The sequence below is a fragment of the Ranitomeya imitator genome, chromosome 1 (assembly GCF_032444005.1).
Source record: "Ranitomeya imitator isolate aRanImi1 chromosome 1, aRanImi1.pri, whole genome shotgun sequence".
NCBI classification, from domain to species: domain Eukaryota; kingdom Metazoa; phylum Chordata; class Amphibia; order Anura; family Dendrobatidae; genus Ranitomeya; species Ranitomeya imitator.
This window is the reverse complement of record NC_091282.1, coordinates 323,988,111-324,003,630: the sequence shown is the minus strand read 5'-3', so window position 1 is coordinate 324,003,630 and position 15,520 is coordinate 323,988,111.

Below are 15,520 nucleotides of genomic sequence, written 5' to 3'. Positions count from 1 at the left end.
AACACTGGAACATTGACAAGGAGCAAGGAAGACAGACTCAGGTGGAGCTAAATAGCAAGGCAGCCAACGAGCTCACCAAAACACCTGAGGGAGGACGCCCAGAGACTGCAATACCACTTGTGACCACAGAATTCACAACAGAGTAGATGAAGCGATAGAAATCGGAGGTGCATCATCATGAACCCCCTGACAACCCCAGCTTAACACAGACATTGATTTCCAGTCAAGGACTGGATTATGAGTTTGTAACCATGGCAGACCAAGTACTAGAACATCATGCAAATTATACAGTACCAGGAAGCGAATCACCTCCTGATGAACGGGAGTCATACGCATGGTCACTTGTGTCCAGTACTGAGGTTTATTCATAGCCAAAGGTGTAGAGTCAATTCCCTTCAAAGGAACAGGGACTTCCAGAGGCTCCAGACTAAACCCACAGCGATTGGCAAATGACCAATCCATAAGACTCAGGGCAGCGCCTGAATCCACATAGGCATCGACGGAAATGGATGATAATGAACAAATCAGAGTCACAGACAGAATGAACTTAGACTGTAAAGTACTAATGGCAACAGACTTATCAACCTTTTTTGTGCGTTTAGAGCATGCTGATATAACATGAGCTGAATCACCACAATAAAAGCACAACCCTTTTTTCCGCCTATACTTTTGCCGTTCACTTCTGGACTGAATTCTATCACATTGCATTATCTCAGGTGACGGTTCAGACGACACCGCCAAATGATGCACAGGTTTGCGCTCCCGTAAACGCCGATCAATCTGAACAGCCATAGTCATAGACTCATTCAGACCAGCAGGCGCAGGGAACCCCACCATAACATCTTTAATGGCCTCAGAAAGGCCATCTCTGAACTTTGCAGCCAGAGCACACTCATTCCACTGAGTAAGTACCGACCACTTTCGAAATTTTTGACAATAAATTTCTGCTTCATCTTGCCCCTGAGAGAGGGCCAACAAAGCTTTTTCAGCCTGAATCTCTTGGTTAGGTTCCTCATAGAGCAAACCCAATGCCAGAAAAAACGCATCCGCATTAAGCAACGCAGGGTCCCCTGGTGCCAATGCAAATGCCCAATCCTGAGGGTCACCCCGCAGGAAAGATATAATTATCTTGACTTGCTGAGCAGGGTCTCCAGAGGAGCGAGATTTCAAAGAAAGAAACAACTTGCAATTGTTCCTAAAATTCAGAAAACGAGATCTATCTCCAGAAAAAAACTCTGGGACAGGAATTCTAGGTTCAGACATAGGAGCATGTACAACAAAATCCTGTATATTTTGAACCTTAGTGGCAAGATTATTCAGGCTGGAAGCCAAACTCTGGACGTCCATGATAAACAGCTGGGATCAGAGCCATTCAAAGATTAAGAGGAGGAGGAAGTAGCCAGGCTGCAATAAGGCTAGGCAGCAAACTCTGAGGGAAAGAGAAAGAAAAAAAAAAAAAAAAAACTTCCTCAGACTACTTATCCTCCTACTTCAGCCAATACAATTAACACTTTGTAGGCCGGTTATACTGTCATGATCCCAATGGCAGGGGATCACTAAAGGACAAGCACAGATACAAACAAGCTCTAGGGCGATGGAACCTGAGCTGACCGCGACCCTGAACCTAACACACAAATAAAAGTAGCCGGGGAACGTGCCTACGATGATCCTAGACGTCTCGCTCCAGCCGAAGATCTAACTTCCCCTATTAGAAGAAACACAGACCTCTCTTGCCTCCAGAGAAATCCCCCACAGAAATAGCAGCCCCCCACATATAATGACGGTGAAATGAGAGGAAAGCACATACGCAGTATGAAAACAGTTTCAGCAAAATGAGGCCCGCTAAAGCTAGATAGCAGAGGATACAAAAGTGAACTGCGCGGTCAGCGAAAAACCCTTCAAAAAACCATCCTGAAATTACTTGAACTCATGTGCCAACTCATGGTACATGAGGAGCAATTTCAGCCCACTAGAGCAACCAGCAGCAAGAATCACATATCTGCAGGCTGGACTAAAAACCAAATAAAGCAAAACACCAAAACAGGAAAATCCAAACTTAGCTTGACCAGAAGGTTCTAGGAGCAGGGAGCAGAGGTAACAAGACACACTGGATACATTGATAACCGGCGAGTAAATGCCAGCAAAGCCAGGTTAAATAGGAAACTCCCATATCCTGATGGAACAGGTGGAACCCAGAGACCCAGGAAAGACATGTCACCCAGTACCATCAGTAACCACCAGAGGGAGCCCAAAAACAGAACTCACAACAGTGTGGGAGACAGCAGGAAAAATCAGACCCACTGTATTACAGTACAGTTTGAGTGGCAGAAAGTGGATGACAGATGCCACAAACAGGACTGATGCAGATGCACTCAGTGGCAATACAAATCTCCTTTTTTATGTGTGGGAGACAGCAGGAAAAAATCAGGCTCACTGTATTACAGTACAGTTTGAGTGGCAGAAAGTGGATGACAGATGCCACAAACAGGACTGACGCAGATGCACTCAGTGGCAATACAAATCTCCCTTTTTATGTGTGGGAGACAGCAGGAAAAAAATCAGACCCACTGTATTACACAAAAGTTTGAGTGGCAGAAAGTGAATGACAGATGCCACAAACAGGACTGACGCAGATGCACTCAGTGGCAATACAAATCTCCTTTTTTATGTGTAGCAGACAGCAGGAAAAAATCAGGCCCACTGTATTACACTACAGTTTGAGTGGCAGAAAGTGGATGACAGATGCCACAAACAGGACTGACGCAGATGCACTCAGTGGCAATACAAATCTCCCTTTTTTATGTGTGGGAGACAGCAGGAAAAAATCAGGCCCACTGTATTACACTACAGTTTGAGTGGCAGAAAGTGGATGACAGATGCCACAGACAGGACTGACGCAGATGCACTCAGTGGCAATATAAATCTCCCTTTTTATGTGTGGGGGACAGCAGGAAAAAATCAGGCCCGCTGAATTACACTACACAGTTTGAGTGGCAGAAAGTGGTTGGCAGATATATCAAAAAATACAAGGGCTGTAGTAGAATTTCAATCTCCCTACAATGATCAAAGGACAAGTATGCCAGCAATAAAAAGGACTGATGCACACAAGAGTGTGGACAAAGAAACAAGAGCACTGTGCAGAAAAAAGGAGCTACAGGATTTTTGCTTTGAAAAAAGCTGTTGGTTTGCACAGCGGCGTACAAACAGCAATGCAGCTATCAGGGAGCCTTATAAGGCAGCCTTATAAGCTACAGAGCTGATGCACAGAAATCTAGCCTCCACTGTCCTTGCAAGGAAAAGGTGGTGTTGGACAGTGGAAATCGCTACAGTACAAGCGGTTTGGGGGTTAATATTCCCTTCGTAACAATATCCCTGCTTTAGACAAAGATACAGCAACCTCTCCCTATGCTCAGATCGGCAGAAGTAAGATGGCGGTCGGAGTGCACGCCCCTTTATAGCCCCTGTGACGCCGCACAAAGCAAGCCAATCACTGTTATGCCCTTCTCTAAGATGGTGGGGACTTAGACCTATGTCATCACGCTGCCCACACTCTGCGTCCACCTTCACTGGCTGAGAAATGGCGCTGAACGTGTCATATGAAACGCGACTTTGGCGCGAAGATTGCCGACCGCTTGGCCGATCCCACACTGGGATTGGCTCGGGTTTCACGAAACCCAACTTTGCCGAAAGTCGGCGACTTATGAATATGACCGATCCGTTTCGCTCAACCCTAATGATGAGTCATCGGTGCCCGCAGCAGGCACAGAATCCCCACATCCTCTCCCTGCAGAAACTCCATGCCCATGACCACGTGCCTTACTCCCTGCCTTCTTCATCTTGGTAGACTGATAAAGATAGGCAGAAAAGTACTAAGGGCTTAGTGTGCTTATTCCTGAACAGCTGCTAACAGGTATAAGAAACACTAATTTTATAAAGTGTGGAATAGACTTTAATATGAGCTAATGTGGCCTACACAACTGTAAAGTAGAGTGTTTGGTGAACTTTATTAACTTTTTGTTTTTTTTTCACAAAAAGACACTGGATGAGCCCAAATAAGTAAAACCAATAGTATCAAAAACTTTTTGTAGCAATTACAATGCAGGAAGTTAACCTACAATGCAATAGATGAGGCTCCAAAAAATAGGCTAATAGTAATCTGGCTGGGGCTGCAGGGCACAAGGCTGCAGAAAGGCTGCTCTATGTACTCCTATATAGTGTTTTCCGCAATCTAGCAGGATATGGATGGAAACCCACTAATAGGATAAATCAGAAAAAATTTGCAGCAGGCTGCACTAATTGAAAAAAGGACAATGGAACAGTATGAGGCAGTGACACACGCTGAGCTGACTACAACCAGCTGTGGCTGCAGAACAGACTACAGTGTGAGCTGAACTCACACAGAGACCTTGCAGACAGCCGTGAACAGCGCTGCAAGGCGAAAAAAAGCTCCTCTATGTACTCCTATATTCCTATATAGTGTTTGTCCACAATCTAGTAGGATACGGATGGAAACCCACTAATAGGATAAATCAGGAAAAATGTGCAGAAGGCAGCACTAATTGAAAAAAGGACAATGGAACAGTATGAGGCAGTGACGCATGCTGAGCTGACTACAACCAGCTGTGGCTGCAGAACAGACTACAGCGTGAGCTGAACTCACACAGAGACCTTTCAGACAGCCGTGAACAGCGCTACAAGGCCAAAAAAGCTCCTCTATGTACTCCTATATAGTGTTTTTCCACAATCTAGCAGGATACGGATGGAAACCCACTAATAGAATAAATCAGGAAAAATGTGCTGCAGGCAGCACTAATTGAAAAAAGGATAATGAAACAGTATGAGGCAGAGACGCACGCTGAGCTGACTACAACCAGCTGTGGCTGCAGAACAGACTACAGTGTGAGCAGAACTCACACAGAGACCTTGCAGACAACCGTGAACAGCGCTGCAAGGAGAAAAAAAGCTGCTCTATGTACCCCTATATAGTGTTTTTCCACAATCTAGCAGGATACGGATGGAAACCCACTAATAGGATAAATCACGAAAAATGTGCAGCAGGCAGCACTAATTGAAAAAAGGACTGTCGTAGCTTTTTGCATTCTGACCCAATGTCACAGATCACCAGTGAGGCCAAATTGTGGAATTATACCCTTAGTTGACAAGCGCTTGGAGACAAAAGAATCGCACATGTTGTTCTGTGTGAAATTCACTTTGATTTGATGTAATGCACCAAAAGGCAGTATTTTATACCATTTACAACAAATGTAACTCTCAATGCAATTCATGTAGCTCCCACCATCACCCAGGGTCATACTGACCTTTATTCTCTCACGTACCATGTTGTGGCTGACTATTGAGAACATACATGATAAGAAATGTAGTCTCCTTGAAGTGGAGACTAGGGTTGAGCGAATTTTACTTTTATAGGATCGGATCGGATTTCACGAAACCTGACTTTTTCAAAAATCGGGTCGATTGAAATCGGCCGATCCTATAAAAAAGTCGGGGTCGGGGTCGGCCGAAACTCGAAACCCAATGCAGTGCATTGGGTTTCCAATGGTTCGCAGGGTCTGAATGAGAGGAAACTCTCCTTCATGCCCTGCGATCCATATTTAAGTGTAAAAAAAAGAATTAAAATAAAAAATATCGCTATACTCACCATCGGACGTGCCCTGGTACTAACCGGGAACCTTCCTTCCTTCGAATCAGCGCTTGCAGGACCTTGCGGTGACGTCGCGGCGTGTGATTGGTCGCGCTACCGCCCATGTGACCGCTCGTGCGACCAATCACAAGCCGCGACGTCACCGCAAGGTCCTGCAAGCACTAATTCTTAAGGCCCCTTCACATTTAGCGACGCTGCAGCGATACCGACAACGATCCGGATGGCTGCAGCGTCGCTGTTTGGTCGCTGGAGAGCTGTCACACAGACCGCTCTCCAGCGACCAACGATGCCGGTAACCAGGGTAAACATCGGGTAACTAAGCGCAGGGCCGCGCTTAGTAACCCGATGTTTACCCTGGTTACCATGCTAAAAGTAAAAAAAAACAAACACTAGATACTTACCTACAGCCGTCTGTCCTCCAGCGCTGCGCTCTGCTTCTCTGCTCTCCTCCTGTACTGGCTGGGAGCCGGAAAGCAGAGCGGTGACGTCACCGCTCTGCTTTCCGGCTCACAGCCAGTGCAGGAGGAGAGCAGAGCACAGCGCTGGAGGACAGACAGCGGTAGGTAAGTATGTAGTGTTTTTTTTTTTTTACTTTTAGCATGGTAACCAGGGTAAACATCGGGTTACTAAGCGCGGCCCTGCGCTTAGTTACCCGATGTTTACCCTGGTTACCAGTGAAGACATCGCTGGATCGGTGTCACACACGCCGATCCAGCGATGTCTCCAGGGAGTCCAGCGACGAAATAAAGTTCTGGACTTTCCTCAGCGACCAACGATCTCCCAGCAGGGGCCTGATCGTTGGTCGCTGTCACACATAACGATTTCATTAACGATATCGTTGCTACGTCACAAATAGCAACGATATCGTTAACAATATCGTTATGTGTGAAGGTACCTTTAGGAAGGAAGGCTGCCGGAAAGAAGCAGGGCGCGTCCGAGGGTGAGTATATTCCTTTTTCTTTTTGACAATTTGTTCCCCATATAACATTAATGCCATACTCGTACAAGTTCAACCAAAACACCTGTCTATGGATAGACAGATCAGACTTGAATGTGCTCTAATACTAATTCCTGAATATGTCACCCTCAAAAGACATAATGTTATTAATCCAGCCACTCATCTGCCTGTGGATTCAGAAAAGGGGGAATTGGTGACAACATTGGAAGGAGAGAAAAAAAAAAGACCCCGGATAACCACTGCTGACTGAGGAAGTGATTGTCCACACTGAGGGTGGATGGGTGAAGCAGGTAGAAAGCCCCCCTTATGGTTACTAGACCCATGAGACAGTAGCTCCTTTGTGGACATCAGCTGACCCCGTAGCAAATGTTATACCATTTACAAAAGGGGAAATTGATATAGAAGGGTTAATAGTTTGCCTTTAAGTGCCTTTTGCCTTTAATTGCTAGAATTACTAGAATCTGTTGATGCAGTAGTCTCATGGTCTCCACTAGGGTTGAGCGAAACGGGTCGGCCATTTTCAGAAGTCGCCGACTTTTGGCAATGTCGGGTTTCATGAAACCCGACCCGACCCCTGTGTGGGGTCGGCCATAAAGTCGGCGATCTTCTGAATCTGGTATCGGAATTCCGATCCCGAGTTCCGATATGTTTGCAATATCAGAAATCGGTATCGGAATCCATATTTAAGTGTAAAATAAAGAATAAAAATAAAAAATATCGCTATACTTACCCTCTGAGGCGCCCTGGTACTAACCCGCAGCCTTTCTTCCTTCGAATCAGCGCTTGCAGGACCTTGCGGTGACGTCGCAGCTTGTGATTGGTCGTGCGACCGCCCATGTGACTGCTCGCACGACCAATCACAAGCCGCGTCGTCACCGCAAGGTCCTGCAAGCACTGATTCTTAGGAAGGAAGGCTGCCGGAAAGAAGCAGGGCGCGTCCGAGGGTGAGTATATTCCTATTAGGTCCTATTAGGCCGACCCGTTTCGCTCAACCCTAGTGGAGACCATGAGACTACTGCATCAACAGATTCTAGTAATTCTAGCAATTAAAGGCAAAAGGCACTTAAAGGCAAACTATTAACCCTTCTATATCAATTTCCCCTTTTGTAAATGGTATAACATTTGCTACGGGGTCAGCTGATGTCCACAAAGGAGCTACTGTCTCATGGGTCTAGTAACCATAAGGGGGGCTTTCTACCTGCTTCGCCCATCCACCCTCAGTGTGGACAATCACTTCCTCAGTCAGCAGTGGTTATCCGGGGTCTTTTTTTTTTTCTCTCCTTCCAACGTTGTCACCAATTCCCCCTTTTCTGAATCCACAGGCAGATGAGTGGCTGGATTAATAACATTATGTCTTTTGAGGGTGACATATTCAGGAATTAGTATTAGAGCACATTCAAGTCTGATCTGTCTATCCATAGACAGGTGTTTTGGTTGAACTTGTACGAGTATGGCATTAATGTCATATGGGGAACAAATTGTCAAAAAGAAAAAGTCAGTGTGATCTCACATGCCTTTCAGTAATACAGCAGCTCTTACAGCACGGACACATGTAGAAGACGCTCTAATCACTGGGTCTAATTATGCTGAGTAATAAGCTATCAGTCTCTGTTTCTCTCCATGTTGTTGTGTCAGTACTGCAGTAGCATGTACACCCTGCTCTGTGCAAAATAAGAAAAATGGCTGATCATAGTTTGGAATGCCTAAGGCCGGGGTTGACACAATGAGCAGCTTGAGAGAGTGGAAGGAATCAATTGCTTCTTGAGTGAGATTGTAGGGGTCTGATGGCAAACAGTCATAGAGTGGTTGCATCATTTGTGAAGCAGACCTTATCCAAGGCCTACAGTAGGTCACCAAACCTAGAAAAGTGCGTAGATGCTGGTGTGACCTGGGTAAAGGGAGATTTTGCATTGCCTGTTTTCTGTCTTCAGTCAGGTGTCTTGTACCTTCAGCAATACAATGTCCTAAAAATGTCACCTTTTGTTTGCAATACTGTAATTTGTCATGTGAGGCCTTGCAACCCTTTTCTTTAAAAAAAAAAAAAAAAAAGGAAACTGTAGCTTCACCAGGACGTCTGGTCTGGGCAGCAGAGCAAGAGGTCATCCACGTACTGTAATAGTACAATCTGTGGATGAGGTTGTTGCCACTGCTCAAGAATCCCTGCCATCGCTGTTGAATAGATGGTTGGGGAGTTCTTTCCCCCTGTTGGGAGGATCGTCCTACAGTATTGTTTACCTTCGTGAGTGAAAGAAAAAAAGATACTGACAGTCAGAGTGCAGTGGTACAGAGAAGAATGCATTTGCCAAAAAAAATAACTGAAACATTTTGACGTCGCTGGGATTTGTGACAGTAAGGTGTGTGTTTTTTTTCTTAATGGGATACAAAGAGGTGTTGCAGGGGGAAGATCTTTGCACCAGAACCCCTGCCTTAACGTACTCCTCAATATCCCTGCTCAGGGCCATTGATTTAGCTAGGCTCAAGGGGTATTGCTTTAAGCAAGGAGGAGTGGTTCCTTCTTTCAATTTAGCCATGAGAGGGGGAATGGGCAGCCGACCCACATCAGATTTTCCCCTTGCCCAAACGGTGTCTGGTACCCTGACTCTTTTCCCTGTCCTCAGACATTCTGGTGTCAGGTGTTGCTTTCACTACTCTATCCACATACACCATTTCTGCAAAATTACACAAGTGTTTATATAAATCACACATTAATGTCCAAATATTTATACCTGTATTTGATTGGGTAGAGTATCCCTTAAAAAAAACTAAATTTGATTCACAAAATTTTACCAAAAGAAATTTATATATATGAAAAAAAAAAAAAAAATATATATATATCTATAATATAATGCTGGGAGCGTCACTCTGTCCGAAGCCTCTATAGACTGCGCAAGCGCAAGCGCCGGCGCAGTCTGGGCCTCACAGAGCGACGCTCCCGGGAGATCGCGGTATGCGTAAGCACTGAACGCATACCGCGATCTCCACCGGAGAGTCAGGGACCGCCAGGAGGGAGGGTAAGTATACTCACCTTTCCCGGTTCCAGCGCTGCTTGCGGCTCCGTCTCCCGGCTCCTCTGCTCCCGGCTCCGGAGGGCGCAGACTGCGCAGGCACCGATTCCTGCTGCCGGAATCGGCGCCTGCGCAGTCCGCGCTTTCCGGCGCCATTTTCTTGAAGACACACTCCGGCTCCACTGCAGGTGTGTCTTCAAGAAAATGGCGCCGGAAAGCGCGGACTGTGCAGGCGCCGATTCCTGCTGCCGGAATCGGCGCCTGCGCAGTCCCCGCTTTCCGGCGCCATTTTCTTGAAGACATACCTGCAGTGGAGCCGGACGATAGGTGAGTATGGTATTTTTTTTTTTTTATATGGCAGCAGCATTCGGGGGCATACACACTGGAGCGGGGGGCATATAATACAATGGTGGCGCAGGATGGGAGCAGCACATGACAGAACGGGCGCAGGATGGCAGCAGCACATGACAGAACGGGCGCAGGATGGCCGCAGCACATGACAGAACGGGCGCAGGATGGCCGCAGCACATGACAGAACGGGCGCAGGATGGCCGCAGCACATGACAGAACGGGCGCAGGATGGCCGCAGCACATGACAGAACGGGCGCAGGATGGCAGCAGCACATGACAGAACGGGCGCAGGATGGCAGCAGCACATGACAGAACGGGCGCAGGATGGCCGCAGCACATGACAGAACGGGCGCAGGATGGCCGCAGCACATGACAACGGGCGCAGGATGGCAGCAGCACATGACAGAACGGGCGCAGGATGGCAGCAGCACATGACAGAACGGGCGCAGGATGGCAGCAGCACATGACAGAACGGGCGCAGGATGGCAGCAGCACATGTCAGAACGGGCGCAGGATGGCAGCAGCACATGTCAGAACGGGCGCAGGATGGCAGCAGCACATGACAGAACGGGCGCAGGATGGCAGCAGCACATGACAGAATGGGCGCAGGATGGCAGCAGCACATGACAGAACGGGCGCAGGATGGCAGCAGCACATGACAGAACGGGCGCAGGATGGCCGCAACACATGACAGAACGGGCGCAGGATGGCAGCAGCACATGACAGAACGGGCGCAGGATGGCCGCAGCACATGACAGAACGGGTGCAGGATGGCAGCAGCACATGACAGAACGGGCGAAGGATGGCAGCAGCACATGACAGAATGGGCGCAGGATGGCAGCAGCACATGACAGAACGGGCGCAGGATGGCAGCAGCACATGACAGAACGGGCGCAGGATGGCAGCAGCACATGACAGAACGGGCGCAGGATGGGAGCAGCACATGACAGAACGGGCGCAGGATGGCAGCAGCACATGACAGAACGGGCGCAGGATGGCAGCAGCACATGACAGAACGGGCGCAGGATGGCAGCAGCACATGACAGAATGGGCGCAGGATGGCAGCAGCACATGACAGAACGGGCGCAGGATGGCAGCAGCACATGACAGAACGGGCGCAGGATGGCAGCAGCACATGACAGAACGGGCGCAGGATGGCAGCAGCACATGACACAACGGGCGCAGGATGGCAGCAGCACATGACAGAACGGGCGCAGGATGGGAGCAGCACATGACAGAACGGGGACGCAGGATGGGAGCAGCAAATGACAGAACGGGCGCAGGATGGGAGCAGCAAATGACAGGATGGGAGCAGCAAATGACAGAATGGAGGCGCAGGATGGGAGCAGCAAATGACAGAACGGGGGCGCAGGATGGGAGCAGCACATGACAGGATGGGGGCGCAGGATGGAGCAGCACATACCAGGATGGAGACCATATACCAATATAAATGCTCGCCACCCGGGCGTAGAACGGGTTCAATAGCTAGTATATATATATATATATATATATATATATATATATAATTACGAAAGATACTGAGTCATAAAATGGGGGAGCACAATGCCATAGGCCACAGCAAAGCACAATTCTAAGAAAGTAGCAGCCCTATATAAATCCATAACTAACAGTTAGGCCGGCGTCACACTTGCGAGTTTTACGGACGTAAGAGCGCAGAAACTACGTCCGTAAAACTCGCAAAAAATACGGCACAATTATTCTCTGTGCCCATGCTCCTATCTGCCGTATTTTACTGATCAGTATTATACGGCTTTCTACGGCCGTAGAAAATCGCAGCATGCTGCGTTTGTCACCGTATTGCGCAAATAAAACGCCAATGAAAGTCTATGGAAGCCTCAAAAATACGGATTACACACGGACCAGCAGTGTGACTTGCGAGAAATACGCAGCGCTGTTACAGAGAAAAGCCGGTAATTCAGTGCGGTGTACAGTAAAATCACACAGCTTACAGTAGAATAGGTAGAATAAATATGTACACATAGAATAGGTATATATATATATATATATATATATATGTCAGTGAGACACATATATGTACAGTTAGGTCCATATATATTTGGACAGAGACAACATTTTTCTAATTTTGGTTATATACATTACCACAATGAATTTTAAACAAAACAATTCAGATGCAGTTGAAGTTCAGACTTTCAGCTTTCATTTGAGGGTATCCACATTAAAATTGGATGAAGGGTTTAGGAGTTTCAGCTCCTTAACATGTGCCACCCTGTTTTTAAAGGGACCAAAAGTAATTGGACAGATTCAGTAATTTTAAATAAAATGTTCATTTTTAATAATTGGTTGAAAACCCTTTGTTGTCAATGACTGCCTGAAGTCTTGAACTCATGGATATCACCAGACGCTGTGTTTCCTCCTTTTTGATGCTCTGCCAGGCCTTCACTGCGGTGGTTTTCAGTTGCTGTTTGTTTGTGGGCCTTTCTGTCTGAAGTTTAGTCTTTAACAAGTGAAATGCATGCTCAATTGGGTTGAGATCAGGTGACTGACTTGGCCATTCAAAAATATTCCACTTCTTTGCTTTAATAAACTCCTGGGTTCCTTTGGCTTTATGCTTTGGTTCATTGTCCATCTGTAGTATGAAACGACAACCAATCAGTTTGGCTGCATTTGGCTGGATCTGAGCACACAGTATGGCTCTGAATACCTCAGAATTAATTTGGCTGCTTCTGTCCTGTGTCACATCATCAATAAACACTAGTGACCCAGTGCCACTGGCAGCCATGCATGCCCAAGCCATCACACTGCCTCCGCCGTGTTTTACAGATGATGTGGTATGCTTTTGATCATGTGCTGTACCAAGCCTTCACCATACTTTTCTCTTTCCATCATTCTGGTAGAGGTTGATCTTGGTTTCACCTGTCCAAAGAATGTTCTTCCAGAACTGTGCTGGCTTTTTTAGATGTTTTTTAGCAAAGTCCAGTCTAGCCTTTTTATTCTTGATGCTTATGAGTGGCTTGCACCGTGCAGTGAACCCTCTGTATTTACATTCATGCAGTCTTCTCTTTATGGTAGATTTGGATATTGATACGCCGACCTCCTGGAGAGTGTTGTTCACTTGGTTGGCTGTTGTGAAGGGGTTTCTCTTCACCGTGGAGATTATTCTGCGATCATCCACCACTGTTGTCTTCCGTGAGTGCCCAGGTCTTTTTGCATTGATGAGTTCACCAGTGCTTTCTTTCTTTCTCAGGATGTACCAAACTGTAGATTTTGCCACTCCTAATATTGTAGCAATTTCTCGGATGGGTTTTTTCTGTTTTCACAGCCTAAGGGTGGCTTGTTTCACCTGCATGGAGAACTCCTTTGACCGCATGTTTACTTCACAGCAAAACCTTCCAAATGCAAGCACCACACCTCAAATAAACAACAGGCGTTTTATCTGCTTAATTGAGAATGACATAACGAAGGGATTGCCCACACCTGTCAATGAAATAGCCTGGGAGTCAATTGTCCAATTACTTTTGGTCCCTTATAAGACAGGGTGGCACATGATAAGGAGCTGAAACTCCTAAACCCTTCATCCAATTTTAATGTGGATACCCTCAAATGAAAGCTGAAAGTCTGAACTTCAACTGCATCTGAATTGTTTTGTTTAAAATTCATTGTGGTAATGTCTATAACCAAAATTAGAAAAATGTTGTCTCTGTCCAAATATATATGGACCTAACTGTATATATATTCTTACTTCATACAGCCGCGATATAGCAAAAAGCCGGTAATTCAATTACCGGCTTTTGCTTTCTCCTTCCTAAAACCCGACATGATATGAGACATGGTTTACATACAGTAAACCATCTCATATCACCATTTTTTTGCATAATCCACACTACTAATGTTAGTAGTGTGTATCTGCAAAATTTGGCCGTTCTAGCTCTTAAAATAAAGGGTTAAATGGCGGAAAAAATTGGTGTGGGCTCCCGCGCAATTTTCTCCGCCAGAGTAGTAAAGCCAGTGACTGAGGGCAGATATTAATAGCCTGGAGAGGGTCCATGGTTATTGCCCCCCCCCCCCCTGGCTAAAAACACCTGCCCCCAGCCACCCCAGAAAAGGCACATCTGGAAGATGCGCCTATTCTGGCACTTAGCCACTCTCTTCCCATTCCCGTGTAGCGGTGGGATATGGGGTAATGAAGGGTTAATGTCACCTTGCTATTGTAAGGCGACATTAAGCCTAATTAATAATGGAGAGGCGTCAATTATGACACCTATCCATTATTAATCCAATTGAATGAAAGGGTTAAAAAAAAGCCCTCTGCTGGCTGTTCATAGATCGTGGGAACTTACCTAGAAAGCTCCCAGGCTTTCTAGGAAAGTTCCCACGATCTATGAACAGCCAGCAGAGGGCGCCTCACCGCAAATAAAGCTAAATATAGATCATTGACCTATATTTAGCTTCATTCCCCGGGGTTTTGCAGCAAGGAGCAGCCTGCATTAGCGGAACTCCTTGCTGCAAAATGTTTTAACCCCTTCAGAAGGATTTACATCGTTGGACTTTACAGATCTGCGGAAGGTAAGTATATTGTTGGTTTGTTATGTTTTTTCTTTTACAGAACGAGGGTCTTCTGTGATTGGATTGGGCGTTAAATAAAATATTACAAAAACCTTTGTTTTTATTTCATTAAAATAATTTTTAATAATGTGTGTGTTTTTTTTAACCCTTTCATTCAATTGGATTAATAATGGATAGGTGTCATAATTGACGCCTCTCCATTATTAATTAGGCTTAATGTCACCTTACAATAGCAAGGTGACATTAACCCTTCATTACCCCATATCCCACCGCTACACGGGAATGGGAAGACAGTGGCCAAGTTCCAGAATAGGTGCATCTTCCAGATGTGCCTTTTCTGGGGTGGCTGGGGGCAGGTGTTTTTAGCCAGGGGGGGGGGCAATAACCATGGACCCTCTCCAGGCTATTAATATCTGCCCTCAGTCACTGGCTTTACTACTCTGGCGGAGAAAATTGCGTGGGAGCCCACGCCAATTTTTTCCGCCATTTAACCCTTTATTTTAAGAGCTAGAACGGCCAAATTTTGCAGATACACACTACTGACATTAGTAGTGTGGATTATGCAAAAAAAATGGTGATATGAGATGGTTTACTGTATGTAAACCAGGTCTCATATCATGTCGGGTTTAGGAAGGAGAAAGCAAAAGCCGGTAATTGAATTACCGTCTTTTTGCTATCTCGCGCTGTATGAAGGAATAATATATATATATATATATATATATATATATACAGGTCCTTCTCAAAAAATTAGCATATAGTGTTAAATTTCATTATTTACCATAATGTAATGATTACAATTAAACTTTCATATATTATAGATTCATTATCCACCAACTGAAATTTGTCAGGTCTTTTATTGTTTTAATACTGATGATTTTGGCATACAACTCCTGATAACCCAAAAAACCTGTCTCAATAAATTAGCATATCAAGAAAAGGTTCTCTAAACGACCTATTACCCTAATCTTCTGAATCAACTAATTAACTCTAAACACATGC